Source organism: Carcharodon carcharias, chromosome 5 (genome assembly GCF_017639515.1).
Source record: "Carcharodon carcharias isolate sCarCar2 chromosome 5, sCarCar2.pri, whole genome shotgun sequence".
Taxonomy (NCBI): Eukaryota; Metazoa; Chordata; class Chondrichthyes; order Lamniformes; family Lamnidae; genus Carcharodon; species Carcharodon carcharias.
Window position 1 is genome coordinate 145,914,717 of NC_054471.1, and position 12,192 is coordinate 145,926,908.

General features: G+C 40.4%; 1 protein-coding gene and 1 pseudogene across 4 annotated transcripts in view; one reads left to right on the forward strand and one right to left on the reverse strand.

The window, feature by feature from the left end:
• The window catches only part of LOC121278097 (4-galactosyl-N-acetylglucosaminide 3-alpha-L-fucosyltransferase 9-like), a 60,918-nt gene that overhangs the window by 14,733 nt on the left and 33,993 nt on the right, over window positions 1–12,192 (forward strand). The gene's annotated exons all lie outside the window — the stretch shown is intronic.
• Window positions 4,865–9,953, reverse strand: LOC121277770 (annotated as a pseudogene).

The window sequence follows — 12,192 nt, forward strand, 5'->3', positions numbered from 1 at the left end:
TAGGTTTAGCATAACTTGCTGTAACTTTATACTCTATGCTTCTGTTAATAAAGCATATAAGAGCCTGGTCTTTATAAACTAATTTGTTAATCTGTCTGTCCACAAGAACAACAAAAACTCATTTATGAAGCACCATTAATGTCATAAAATGTCCAAAGGTGCTATACAGGACCATTACTAAGAAAAATTTGACACTGGGTCATATACAGTGGTATTAGGGCAGATGACCAAAGGCTTAGCCAAGGAGGTACATCTTAAAGGAGGAAAAAGAGGTAGAGAGTTGGACAAGTTTAAGGTGAGAATTCTTAGGGCATCAGTAGCTAAAGGCAGGACAGCCAATGGTGGAGTAATTAAAGTCAGGGATGCTCAAGAGGCCACAATTAGACGATTGCAGATATCTCAGAGGGTTGTCTAACTGGAGGAGGTCACAGATAGGGAGGGGAGAGGCCATGGAGAGATTAGAAAACAAGGATGAGGTGCTTGACTGGAAGCTAATGTAGATTAGCAAGCACAATGATGTTGGATGAACAGGACTTGGAGCGAATCAGGACATGGGCAGCAGAGTTTTGGATGACCTCAAGTTTATGAAGGATAGATTGTAGGAGGCTGGCCAGGGTTGTGTTGGAGTAGTCAAATCTAGAAGTAACAAAAACATAGATAAGGGTTTCAGCAGCAGATGAGCTGAGGCAGGGATTGAGTTGAGGGAAGTTTTGGCGATTGCTATGAGGCTATGCCCCTTTATTTTTGAAAATATGATTTTTCTGCTTTCAACTGACTGCAAATTTTCCAATTTGAACTGAGACAGTGGAAACTGCTTAAAAATGCAAGGCCAGTTTCTAAGGTGGAGCTGAGAAGCAAACAAATCACTTTCAAGCGAGTATGAAGAAGGAAACATTTCCTATAATCCAGATGCCCATCTAAACTCGTAACTATCAAAGGAAGAGACACTAAAGATGCAAAGAAACAATTGCTACCACAGACAGACCCACCCAAAACCTCCTGGAAATACACAATGGATGAAGTATTTCAAGGCAAGACTGCCAGCCATTAGAGAGAGATTGCAAGTGACACAGAAAGTATCAAGAAAGTCTTCAGCAGAGGAAGCAAGCTGAGGGCTCTCTCCCTTCCCCTTGCTCTCTTTTGGAATAAGTGTGTCGCCCAGTTTGAGAAAACAACTCTACCAGAAACCTATCAGTGAACCAAGATCTCATAATAATTGCAACATCTCCTACACCTGTGCACATCCAAGAAACCGACCAACCTAAATCAACCGCAACATTTATAATCTATGTTTCAATGACAATCAAAGGACACTTAACTATTGCAATAAACTTGATGTACCAGACAGGTTTCTTACTTGAAACAGGTAACCTTATGTACAGAGCTCCTGTAGAAGCTACGTGCTTGAACCAGGTCCACAACTAGAAAGCTCTGCCCCCAAGATTACCCCCAGTTAGGGCTGATTCATCAGTACCATCACGTAACCCCTAAATGCAGTAGGAAAGATTTAACCCACAATCACTACATTCCTCCCCCTTTAGTTTTTTTACATTTCTTATTTACAAGAATATCTTATCCACAACATATATACACAGGTCATGCAATTAAAGATTAAATCTCTGAGGTGGTTTTCTAATTCGGTTAGAGCAACATAGCTCTACGAGTTGAGATTCTCCCACTGGATCGACATGATTAGGAACTGTAGCATCAGGGACATTTTTAGACAACTGGCAGTTGAGAATTAGTTAATTCAACAAAGACATCAGGTATGTCTATTCTAGATTAATCTGTCACTTAAGGGATTAAAGATTCGACATCAATTACAGGTTGAATAACTGGTTGTTGGAGTGCCTGTCTATTCCTAAAATGACCCATGTGTTTTCGAATAATCTGGTTTTGCACTTCAGCTTGGTATGACAAAAGTCCAGTTTCAGAAACAATTATACCAGGAACCCAACTAAGTCCATTTCAAAAATTTCTCACTAAAACTATATCCCCCACTGTAAATTTTCCAGCTTTGCTATGAATATCATGTTTCACTTTCTGACTATTCTGGATCTTCTCTACCATCCCCTCTAAGTTTGGAAATACCAGACTTAACCTTGTACGAAGGCAGCATTTCATCAGTAATTCACATGGTGTTGAACAAGTAGTTGCATAAGGAGTCGCAGGATAATTGAGAAACTCGAGTTTCTAACACATTCCTTCGGATAACTTCTTCATTCCTGATTTGAAAGTTTGCACTGCTCTTTCTGCTAACCCATTGGATGAGGGATGATATGGTGCTGTTTTAATATGTTTAATTCCATTTCAACTCATGAATCTTTGAAATTCTGTACTAGTGTTATCTGAAATAATGACTTCTGGTGGGCCATGTATACCAAAACATTGGCACAGCTTTTCAGTAGTTGCACACGTTGTTGGTGATATAACTTCATACACATCCATCCACTTAGAATGCGCGCTGATGATCAATAAAAACATGATACCTAAAAATGGAATTACATAGCCTATATGTAGACTAACCCAGGGTCGACCAGGCCACTCCCACGGAGTGGATCTGAAACAGGCAAGTTCTGTTGTTGCTGATGCTGGAGACAGTGTTTAACCATTTTTTCTATATCACTGTCTATATATGGCCACCAGACAGCTTTGCGCAAGCGTTTTCATCTTCGAAATGCCTGGATGCGCACTGTGAAGCTCTGACAAGAGTGGCTCTCTTCCTCTTTTTAAATTCCATCTTTACAACTTAACTCAGTTTTACAGGCATGGAATGGCCTTATCTCTCCAGAGACTGGTGCATTCAATTATCCTTGCAATATTTAGTCTCAGACCTTTGATAAAATTGGATCCCAGTTTATCCAATTCCTTATTTGCTTCGCACAGAACGGCGAGGCGACCAAGAAATTCATCACAAGTACAACTTCCTGTGGCACTGGAGCATGTACAATGCTACCTGGTAATGGAAGACAACTGACTGCGTCTGCATTTGCTATATGCACACTCGGAGAGTGTATACTCATACGCTGATAAAATCAAAGCCCACCGTTGAAATCTGGCTGAGGCTAAATAAACCCGTTAGTGGCTTACGATCTGACACTGGTGAAATGTCAACCGTGCAGATACTGATGGAATTCCTTGACTCCAAATATACATGATAAACCTTCTTTTTCAAGTTGTGAATAACCATTCTCGGCTGCAGGGAGCATTCTGGAGACAGCCTCTTGGCCTTTCAGAGCCATCTTTGTCCTGTGTGACAACACCATTCCCACGTCATTGGTAGATGCATCATAGATTAATATTAGTTCTTTTGATGGGTCATAATGTACTAGTAGATATGATAAGTGTAATAGCTTCTTGGCTTTTACATAGGCTTCTTATCATTGCTCCTCCCATCTCGAACGATTGTTCTTTTTTAATAATAAGTTTGGTAAGAAGCAACCATAATAATTTATCATGCCCAAAAAAAGCTTGAATTCAGTGACACTGTTAGGAGAAGGCGCCCCCTTGATTGCCCTGACTTTCTCCTCTGCTGGGTTCAACGCCTGGCCATTCACTCAATGACACAAGTGAGTGATTTCTGGTGCTTAGAAAGTACACCTCTCTTTCTTCAGTTGTACACCAGGGCCTGAATTTTTCAGGCAGTGGGCAGCCTCAGTGGGAGTAGGCGGGGGTGGCTGTGGAGCCAATCGCTGCCCGCGATCGGCTCCACGTCGCCATTTTACTCAGGTGGGCCAATTAAGGTCCGCCCAGCATAATATGTGAGCCGTAGTGCTCAGCACTACCTGTGCGGGCGGGGGGAGGAGGGAGAGTCAGGGCCAGCGCTCTTTCACGTACACTTCAATCTCCCTGAGGTATGGAGCTGCTTCAGGGAGATTGAATCGCTATTGTAAATAATGAATAAAAGGTTTTAAAAGAAATTTCAAATGTGTCCCACCTCATGTGTCACATGAGTTGAGACATGTGTTTATATTTATGGCATTTTTTAATTAAATTAATAAAAGCTATAGGAAACCTCACTCCGCTCATGGATGAGGTTTCCTAAAAAATGTGAAGGCCGCTTGGCCTTTTCACCACCCGCCAACCTTAAGGTTGGACGGGCAGCATTTACAATTACCTTAGTTAGTTTCTTAATGGCCTGAATAGGCCGTTTATCCGGCACGTGCCCGCCAAATGAAACGTTGCAACTCAGTGTGATGACATTGGGGCGCACGCCCGACAGTGCGCGTCATTTTACGCGTCGGCGTTTCAGGCCCGTCCCCGCACGCCGACTGAAAAATCCTGCTGCAGGTTCCAAAAATTTTTTTAAAACTTCTTCTACATTGGCCAAATGTTCAGCTTCCGCTGATCCTGGATGTCACCCAGGTACACTACTACTCGAGGAACTCCTTGCAATAGGCTTTCCATGGTTCTTTGTAAGACTGAACAGGCAGATGATACACCAAAGGGCAGGCGTGTATATTGGTACAGGCCCTTGTGCATATTGATTTTTACATACTCTCCAGAGGTGCTGTCCAGCTTTAGCTATTGGTATGCATGGCTCATGTCCAGTTTGGTGTTGGATTTTCCTCCAATTAGCTAAGTGTGAAAATCTTTAATCCTCAGGATAGGATATTCATCTAATTCAGCAGTCTTGTTCACAATTAATTTGTAGTCTCCACAAATGTGAATAGTTTGATCAGGTTTTAGCACAGGGACTATGGGCGCTGCCCATTCCAAAAATTGGACTGGCTGGATGATGCCTAATTCTCTAAGTGGCAAAATTCTGCATCCATCTTCTCCTTTAGGGCATAAGTCACAGGTCTGGCCTTAAAGAACTGGACTGCCGCCCCTGAATCTACATATATTTTTGCTTGTAAGCCTTTCATCTTTCCCAAGTAGTCCCAAAAGCCTTCCTCTCATGCCCTAGTCTAATGCTGCTTCTGTAAAGTTTCTTCTCTCTCTTTCAAAGTTTTTCTTTTGGTTATTAAATAGTCTCCACTCTTTCAATCGTTCTTTCTCCTCGAGTAAGCAGCAGTCTCGTACTAATACAGCTGTTTCATCATCACATTGGGCATTAAGCTGTTGCAGTAACAACTGTTGCTGGGCTTTGATCAGATCCCTACACTGCTGAATTTCTACCTTTAGCTTCTCAATTTCTTGCTGAAGATCATCTCTGCTGATAATTTCATCATCTTCATGAAAACCAGAGTTCACAAAGGATGCATGAGAGTCCAGTTTCTCAACATGGCTTTTCAGTATTCTCCACTGTTGCCGAATACTGTTGGTGAGCTGCTCTCGGACTGCATCATAAGAAAGCTCCAAGCTATTTTCTTTGTTCAATTCATGAGAATCCTCTTCATTGTCCGACCCTGCTATACTACTGCTATCTTCTACGTGCTCTTTTGGTCTCAGCTTTTTTTCGACTAAGTGTAGGCATCTTTTCTTTCTTCATCTGCTGTAGCACTTGTTTCAGTTCGATATTTTCCACCATTAGTTCTTTATGATGCCTTTCATAGTTGCTTATAAGAGATTTGTACATTTCCCCTTCATTCCTGGCTTCTGTCTTGCCAATCCTCCACAAACTCCGCTGCCCATCAGATCGACCCACATAATTTAGGATGTCAACACATAGTTTTTTAATCTTTTTTATCCGTTACAAGTTGGAGAAAGAGCTCTTTCAGTTTATTGTACTCACGCTCCTTTCTCTTCAAGTCATAGTTGTACTGAGTTGCACGACTTGCTATTATACAATTTCTAGCACCTTCCAAACCGGTGACTTCTACCACCTTAAAGGACAAGGGCAGCAGATGCATGGGAACATCACCACCTGCAAGTTCCCCTACAAGTCACATACCATCCTAACTAGGAACTATATCGGCATTCCTTCATTGTCGCTGGGTCAAAATCCTGGAACTCCCTTCCGAACAACACTGTGGGTGTTTCTACAAAACATGGGACAGAATTTTCTGCCTGTTGGGCGGGCAGGCCCAACCCAGTCTCCGGCGGGCGGGGAGCCGATCTCCGCCGGAGAAGTGGGCCCTGCCGCCATTTTATGTGGGCGGGCCAATTAAAGCCCACCCAGTGTGATGTCCGGTGGAAAGCTCTATGCGCTTCCTGTGTGGGTGGGGGGGTGCGGATTCCCCAAAAGCGAGAGTGCGCTCTCTTGCACATGTGCTTGAAAGAGCACATATCTCCCTGAGGCAAAGTGCTGCCTCAGGAAGATCGCTGACACTTTTAAAAACATTAAAAATAGAAGAAAAAGAATTCCCGAACATGTCCCCCTCATGTGACCGATGGGGCATGTTGATAATTAACATAATAACTTTATTAAAAACTTTAGAACCCTGCATGAAACCTCATCCCGCCGGTGGATGAGGTTTCATGTTTTCTCTGTTTGCCACCAGGGCTCCTGGCCTGCCCACCAATCTTAAGCTTGGACGGGCAAGTCCTTGAATTGTTTAAATGAACCTGTCAATGGTCTCAGTTGACACACAGCTGATTTTGCTGTGCCCCCGCCTTCCTGAAAATTTAAATGGGGCGGGATGACATCGGGGATTCCGCCCGACGTCATCCCGCATCATTTTACGCATCGGCGAGAGGGCCCCGCCCCCTGCTCGCCGATGGCAAAATTCTACCCATGGACTGCAGCAGTTAAGAAGGCAGCACAGCACCACCTACTCAAGGACAATTAGGGATAGGCAATAAATGCTGGCCTAGCCAGTAATGCCCACATACCACGAGCAAAATTTTTTAAAAATCCTTATGACGGATGCTAGGCTAACCTGCCTGTCGTTTCCTGCTTTCTGTTGCCCTCCTTACTTGAATAAAGGTGTTCCATTAGCTATTTTACAATCCACTGGGAACCTTCCAGAATCTAAGGGCTATTGGAAGTTTATAACCAATGCAACCGCTATCTCTGCAGCCACTTATTTTAAGATCCTAGGATGCAGGCAGTCTGGTCCTGGGGTCTTGTTAGTCTTAGGTTTAATTATTTTCCCAGCCCCACTTCCCTAGTGATTGTTTTAAGTTCCTCCATCCTGTTCACCTCTTAATTTTCAAGTCAGGATAATTTAAACAATTCAAGGACTTGCCCGTCCAACCTTAAGGTTGGTGGGCAGGCCAGGAGCCCTGATGGCAAAGAGAAAACACGAAACCTCATCCACCGGCGGGATGAGGTTTCGTGCAGTGTTCTAAAATTTTTAATAAAGTTATTACGTTAATTATGAACATGCCCCATTGGTCACATGAGGGGGACATGTTAGGGAATTCTTTTTCTTCTATTTGGGAAGTTTTTTAAGTCTTTTACAGTGAGGACAGACACAATTTACCTGTTCAATGCCTCTGCCATTTCTTTGCTTTCCATTATAAATTCCCCAGACTCACATAAGCTTTCATTACGCTCCTCCTATTTAAATACATGTAGAAATTCTTACTATCTTTTTTATATATTACTAGCTAGCTTTCCCTCATACTCTACTTTCTGTTTTTTCAAATCATTCATTGTTGTTTCTTAAAATTTGTCCTATCTACTGACCTACCACTAATCTTTGCAAATTTTCCAGCGTTTCTTTCAATTTGATGCATTTCATAACTTCCTTATTCAGCCACAGATTATGCATCCTTCTAAAATAGACCTTTCTTCCTGGGATACATTTTTGCTGAGAATTATTAAACACCTCCTTAAAAGTCTGCCATTGCTTCCCTACTCTCCTACCATTTAAACTAGTTTCCCAGTTCACTTGAGATAGCTCTGCTTTAATACCCTTATAATTACTTCTTTTCAGATTTAAAACATTAGTTTCGGACACTTCTCCCCTTTAAACTGAACATGAAATTTTACCATGTTATGATTGCTGTCACCTAAAGGCTCCTTTACTGTGAGGTTATTGATTAATCCTGTCTCATTGCTCATTACCATGTCTAGAATAGCTTGCTCTCTGGTTGGCTCTAGAATGTACTGTTCCAAGAAATTGTCCCACATATACTCTATGCACGCATTTTCCAGGCTGCATTTACCAAACTGATTTTTCTAATCTACATGTAGATTAAAATCACCCATGATTATTGCAGTACCTTTCTTACATTCCCCATTTATTTTTTTCCTGTACACTGCCCTACTTTGTAACTATTGTTAGGGGACCTATAAACTACTCCCACAAGTGACCTGTTACCTTTCCTATTTCTTATCTCTACCCAAACTGATTCTACATCTTGCTGTTTCAAGCTAATGTCACCTCTTGCTACTGAACTAATGACATCCTTCATTAACACAGCTACCCCACCAGCTTTTCCTAGCTTCCTATCTTTTTGAAATGTCAAATACCCTGCAATATTCAGGCCCCATCCTTGGTCACCCTGCAAGTTTACTAATACAGAAGTCCTAGTCTCAATAGATTCTCATTAAGAAGTATGGTATAGAATGTGAAGTTTAAATACTGAACTGATTCAATTTTTTCCAGCTCACAAACCCGATCTGCAGATTTAAGCAAAAGTTAAGGTGATCAATTTTTCAAATTCTCCACCTTTCCTCGATATGTGCCATGCAGATGATACATCTGTCCTTTCTAACATGACACTGGCTAGCAAAGATGTCTCTTGGAACCTCAACTTTTGACTGCTAAATTACCATTACATCTTCTCGAACTGGGCCAGCTGTAACTTAACAATTGGTTAATTCTATTACAGAATTACTCTCATTGGATTTATCCACCTGTGTACATTGTCCCAATAGAGGATACAATGGAACTATTCATAGCGTTTCTTTTATCTGATTTCATACACAAGTTTCCATTTATTACCTGGTTCTTGTCGAAACATTACCAAGGCTGTAGAGCTTCCAGCTAGCACAGCATCTAATCACACATTCGTTCCCACAGCAGAACAGACAATGGCTAATTAATACACTTTATAACAAATTTATAGACTTTTGAATATAACCTAGCCTTATTAATACAACTATTAATTAATTATCAATTATTTAATTATAGCTTAATTGAGGCACACAACTTAGTCAATCAACTGTTTCTGGTTGGTTACTATTAATGCAGTAATTCTTGATACATTTGAGTAATTGTGAAGTACAGAATACAAAATGGCTTCTTTATCCCAATGTTAGTTTCAGAATGACACCTTGACCTTGAGTTTATTACAGTGAATACAGCATGAGTATTCTAAAAATAGCCCCTGCTACGTCAGCTGACTCTGCACCTCTGGGTTTTTAAGATAGACTTACATGGAACTCAGTGGTATCTTCTGCTCCAGTGAGGAATTTAATTTCTGCCTTCAGCTTCCAAGCCTTTCTTTGGAACTTTTATCTGATGATTTACTTATTTGTTTTGCTTCTTGAGCTGTTCTTTAGGTCAAAATGGATAATGTCCAGTTTTCCAGGATTTAAATTTCCTTCTGCAATCACTCGAGGTTTTGTGTTGTTCCATTCGCTGCCACCATGTCATAAGGTGTTAGGTATAGTTTGGTAGGTCTTATTTAGGCATTTGCAGCCTTTGGTAGTTCAACAGTAAGTATTTATTAAGTACTAGAAACTACATGCGTAGGTCCAATCTAGGGACTGTCTCCATGCTTGCTCCATCCAACACTACAGTGACCCCTAGCTGTGGGTCATGTGTTCTCTTACTTCAGTGTGGGCAGGACTGTACTCAGTTCCATGTTATCCCTTTATGTACCAGACCCTTATATTACAGCGATCTTCAAGGAGAAGTCCAGGTAGGCTATGGATATCAGTAAGTAGAGTATCAGGAAAAACATCTAACAAAAACAAAAGTGTAGTATTAGCTTTTTCACAGGATTTCTCTAATTAATGTGGTACCACTTTCTGTCTTTATCTTTGTGTTTCACAGTAGTTACATGTTAGCCCATTAAGTGTGGTGATCTGTACACAACTTTTCAATATTGTTCTTAATGTCCTGTTCCCTCTTTGCACTACCCCGGAAGATAATGACTGATATGTAGTCCATGTTTAATTCCCAATAGATTTCCATTTGAGTAAAAATGTCCCATATATAATGTAAGTCAACACTGACTAAGGCTAATTTTTTGCAATGGTAGTCTCTATCTACAGATTACCTCACTCAATAGCATTCATTTGCAAAAATGTTGTTAATTCTAAGTTATTGGCACTTAAGTACAAGTGTTTCAGCTACCAGATCACATGGACTTAAAAGATCCTCCAGCTCTCTTTTTTAAACTACATCCAACTTGTTCTTCAAGTAGTATTACTCACAAGCCCTTAATTGTTCAAATCCAAATTTTATCCCTTTTACTTTAATTTTACCCATTTTGACAAGTATCAAAGTGTTTAATTCTATCCTGATTGCTTTAAAGTCAGTTTCTCGATGGAGTATGTGTCAGTGCCCTTAGGTATGTTGTTTGTCTCTACTGGCCACATTAACCATTTCATGCCATGCTGTTTGTCAAGTAGTTGCACATGTCTGAGATCCATTCTTCAGTGCTTTTCACCAAGTATTTCCCAACCTTTGAACCAGCCCATTTTTGAACTGGTTTCCAGCATATTTCTGCATGCTATTACTTCACATATAATATATCTGCCCACGTACATGGTGTCCCAAAATCACATCACACATTCTTCACTCTCATGTGATCTTAACAAGAGATCTCAAGGTCTTTGCTTAACTCTCCGTGTATGGTCCTGATGGCTCAGGTGGTTGCCTGACTATTAAATTCAGTCTTCTTAAAAAAGAGTTCATAATCATGGGCAAGTCTTCAAGAGAAACCTATCAATTCACTAGTTTCATCAATATTTTTCTTTCTCTAGAACCATAAATATGTAGTTCCAGTTCTCACTTTTTGCCAATCTCTATTGTCTCTTCTAAATGGGGCATCCCATTAATTATAATTCTATCTCACTCATGAGCCCTGAAAAAGCTTTGCAGTCTAAAAAGAATATTTTCATAAAAACCTTTAGAATAGAAATCAAATATTTATAGGAATTAGAATAGAAGGAAAAACTACAAAATAATTTGTAACCCGCCCAACAGGCAGAAAATTCTGCCCATAAAGTTACGCTCAACAATACAACAATGTGTGGAGATTTTTAAAAAGGCAACCATCAGCAGAAAGGGCTAAGTCCTCTACTAGACCTCAAGGGGTAGAGAAAAACATTCTTAGAAGCACACAGTTGTAATACATAATTTTAAAAAAAAACTTTTTCAATCAAAAAGAACCAAATTGCATTTTAAACTCTGCTTTCTCAAATTATTTTGTAGTTTTTCCTTCTATTCTAATTCCTATAAATATTTCCTTAGGAAGTACAAACCAATAAAAAAGAAATGCTTGATAACATTAACTTTAAAAGAAAACATCCTGCATCTTCACTTGTTGCCAGAGTTTTTTTTCAAAATTTTTTTCCCTCTTAACCCATTTCAATCCTGGGGAAAATTCAGCTCCATATATCTATTAATAAAATAAAGTGGCCTATACTTTTTAAACAGCCTTCTCAATTTGTTCTGCCACCTTCAAAGATTTGTGTGCAGCCAACCACGAGTCACCTATTCCTACATCTCTTTCAGAATTGTACAACTTTGTATTGCCTTTCCTCAATCCTCTTAACAAAACTTATCACTTCACCCTTCTCTGTTTTACATTTCATCTGCTACATCTCTACCCACTTCACTTGTCTGTCTATGTCTTTTTCAACTCTGTTAGTACTGTCCTCACTCTTGATAACATTTCCAAGTTTCAGATCATTTGCAAACTGTAAGATTACTATGAATTGTTTTGCCTACAAGTAATCCTTTTACACCTTTAAGCTTTAGCTGTCTTGTTGCCTGTACTGATACAATAGCCTATGCAATTTTAGAATGTAATGCTGATTTGACACCATCAGTAACATTTTTGACCTGAATGTTCCAGATGACATCTTTAACCAACGCTTAGCCTTGCACAGCTGAACATTCAGCACAGGAAGGATCCCTACCAATGTTATTTACACAACTTTCAGCTTAGTTGCTAATTGATTTCTAGTGGCTGATGCTTTGCATTGCTATTTGAAGTTGCTAAAGTTTACAGGGAGTGGTGTGTGATGTGTTGAAGGCCTTGGAGTTGACTTCATGTGTTCTGCTCTGATCTTTTGTTCATGAGTGCAGTAATTTCCTTTGCCTTGGCCTACAGTATGATAGGGAGACTTAGCAGAGCTGGTGATAAGAGGGAAGAGGAGAAGTGGGTGGGGGGCTCCCT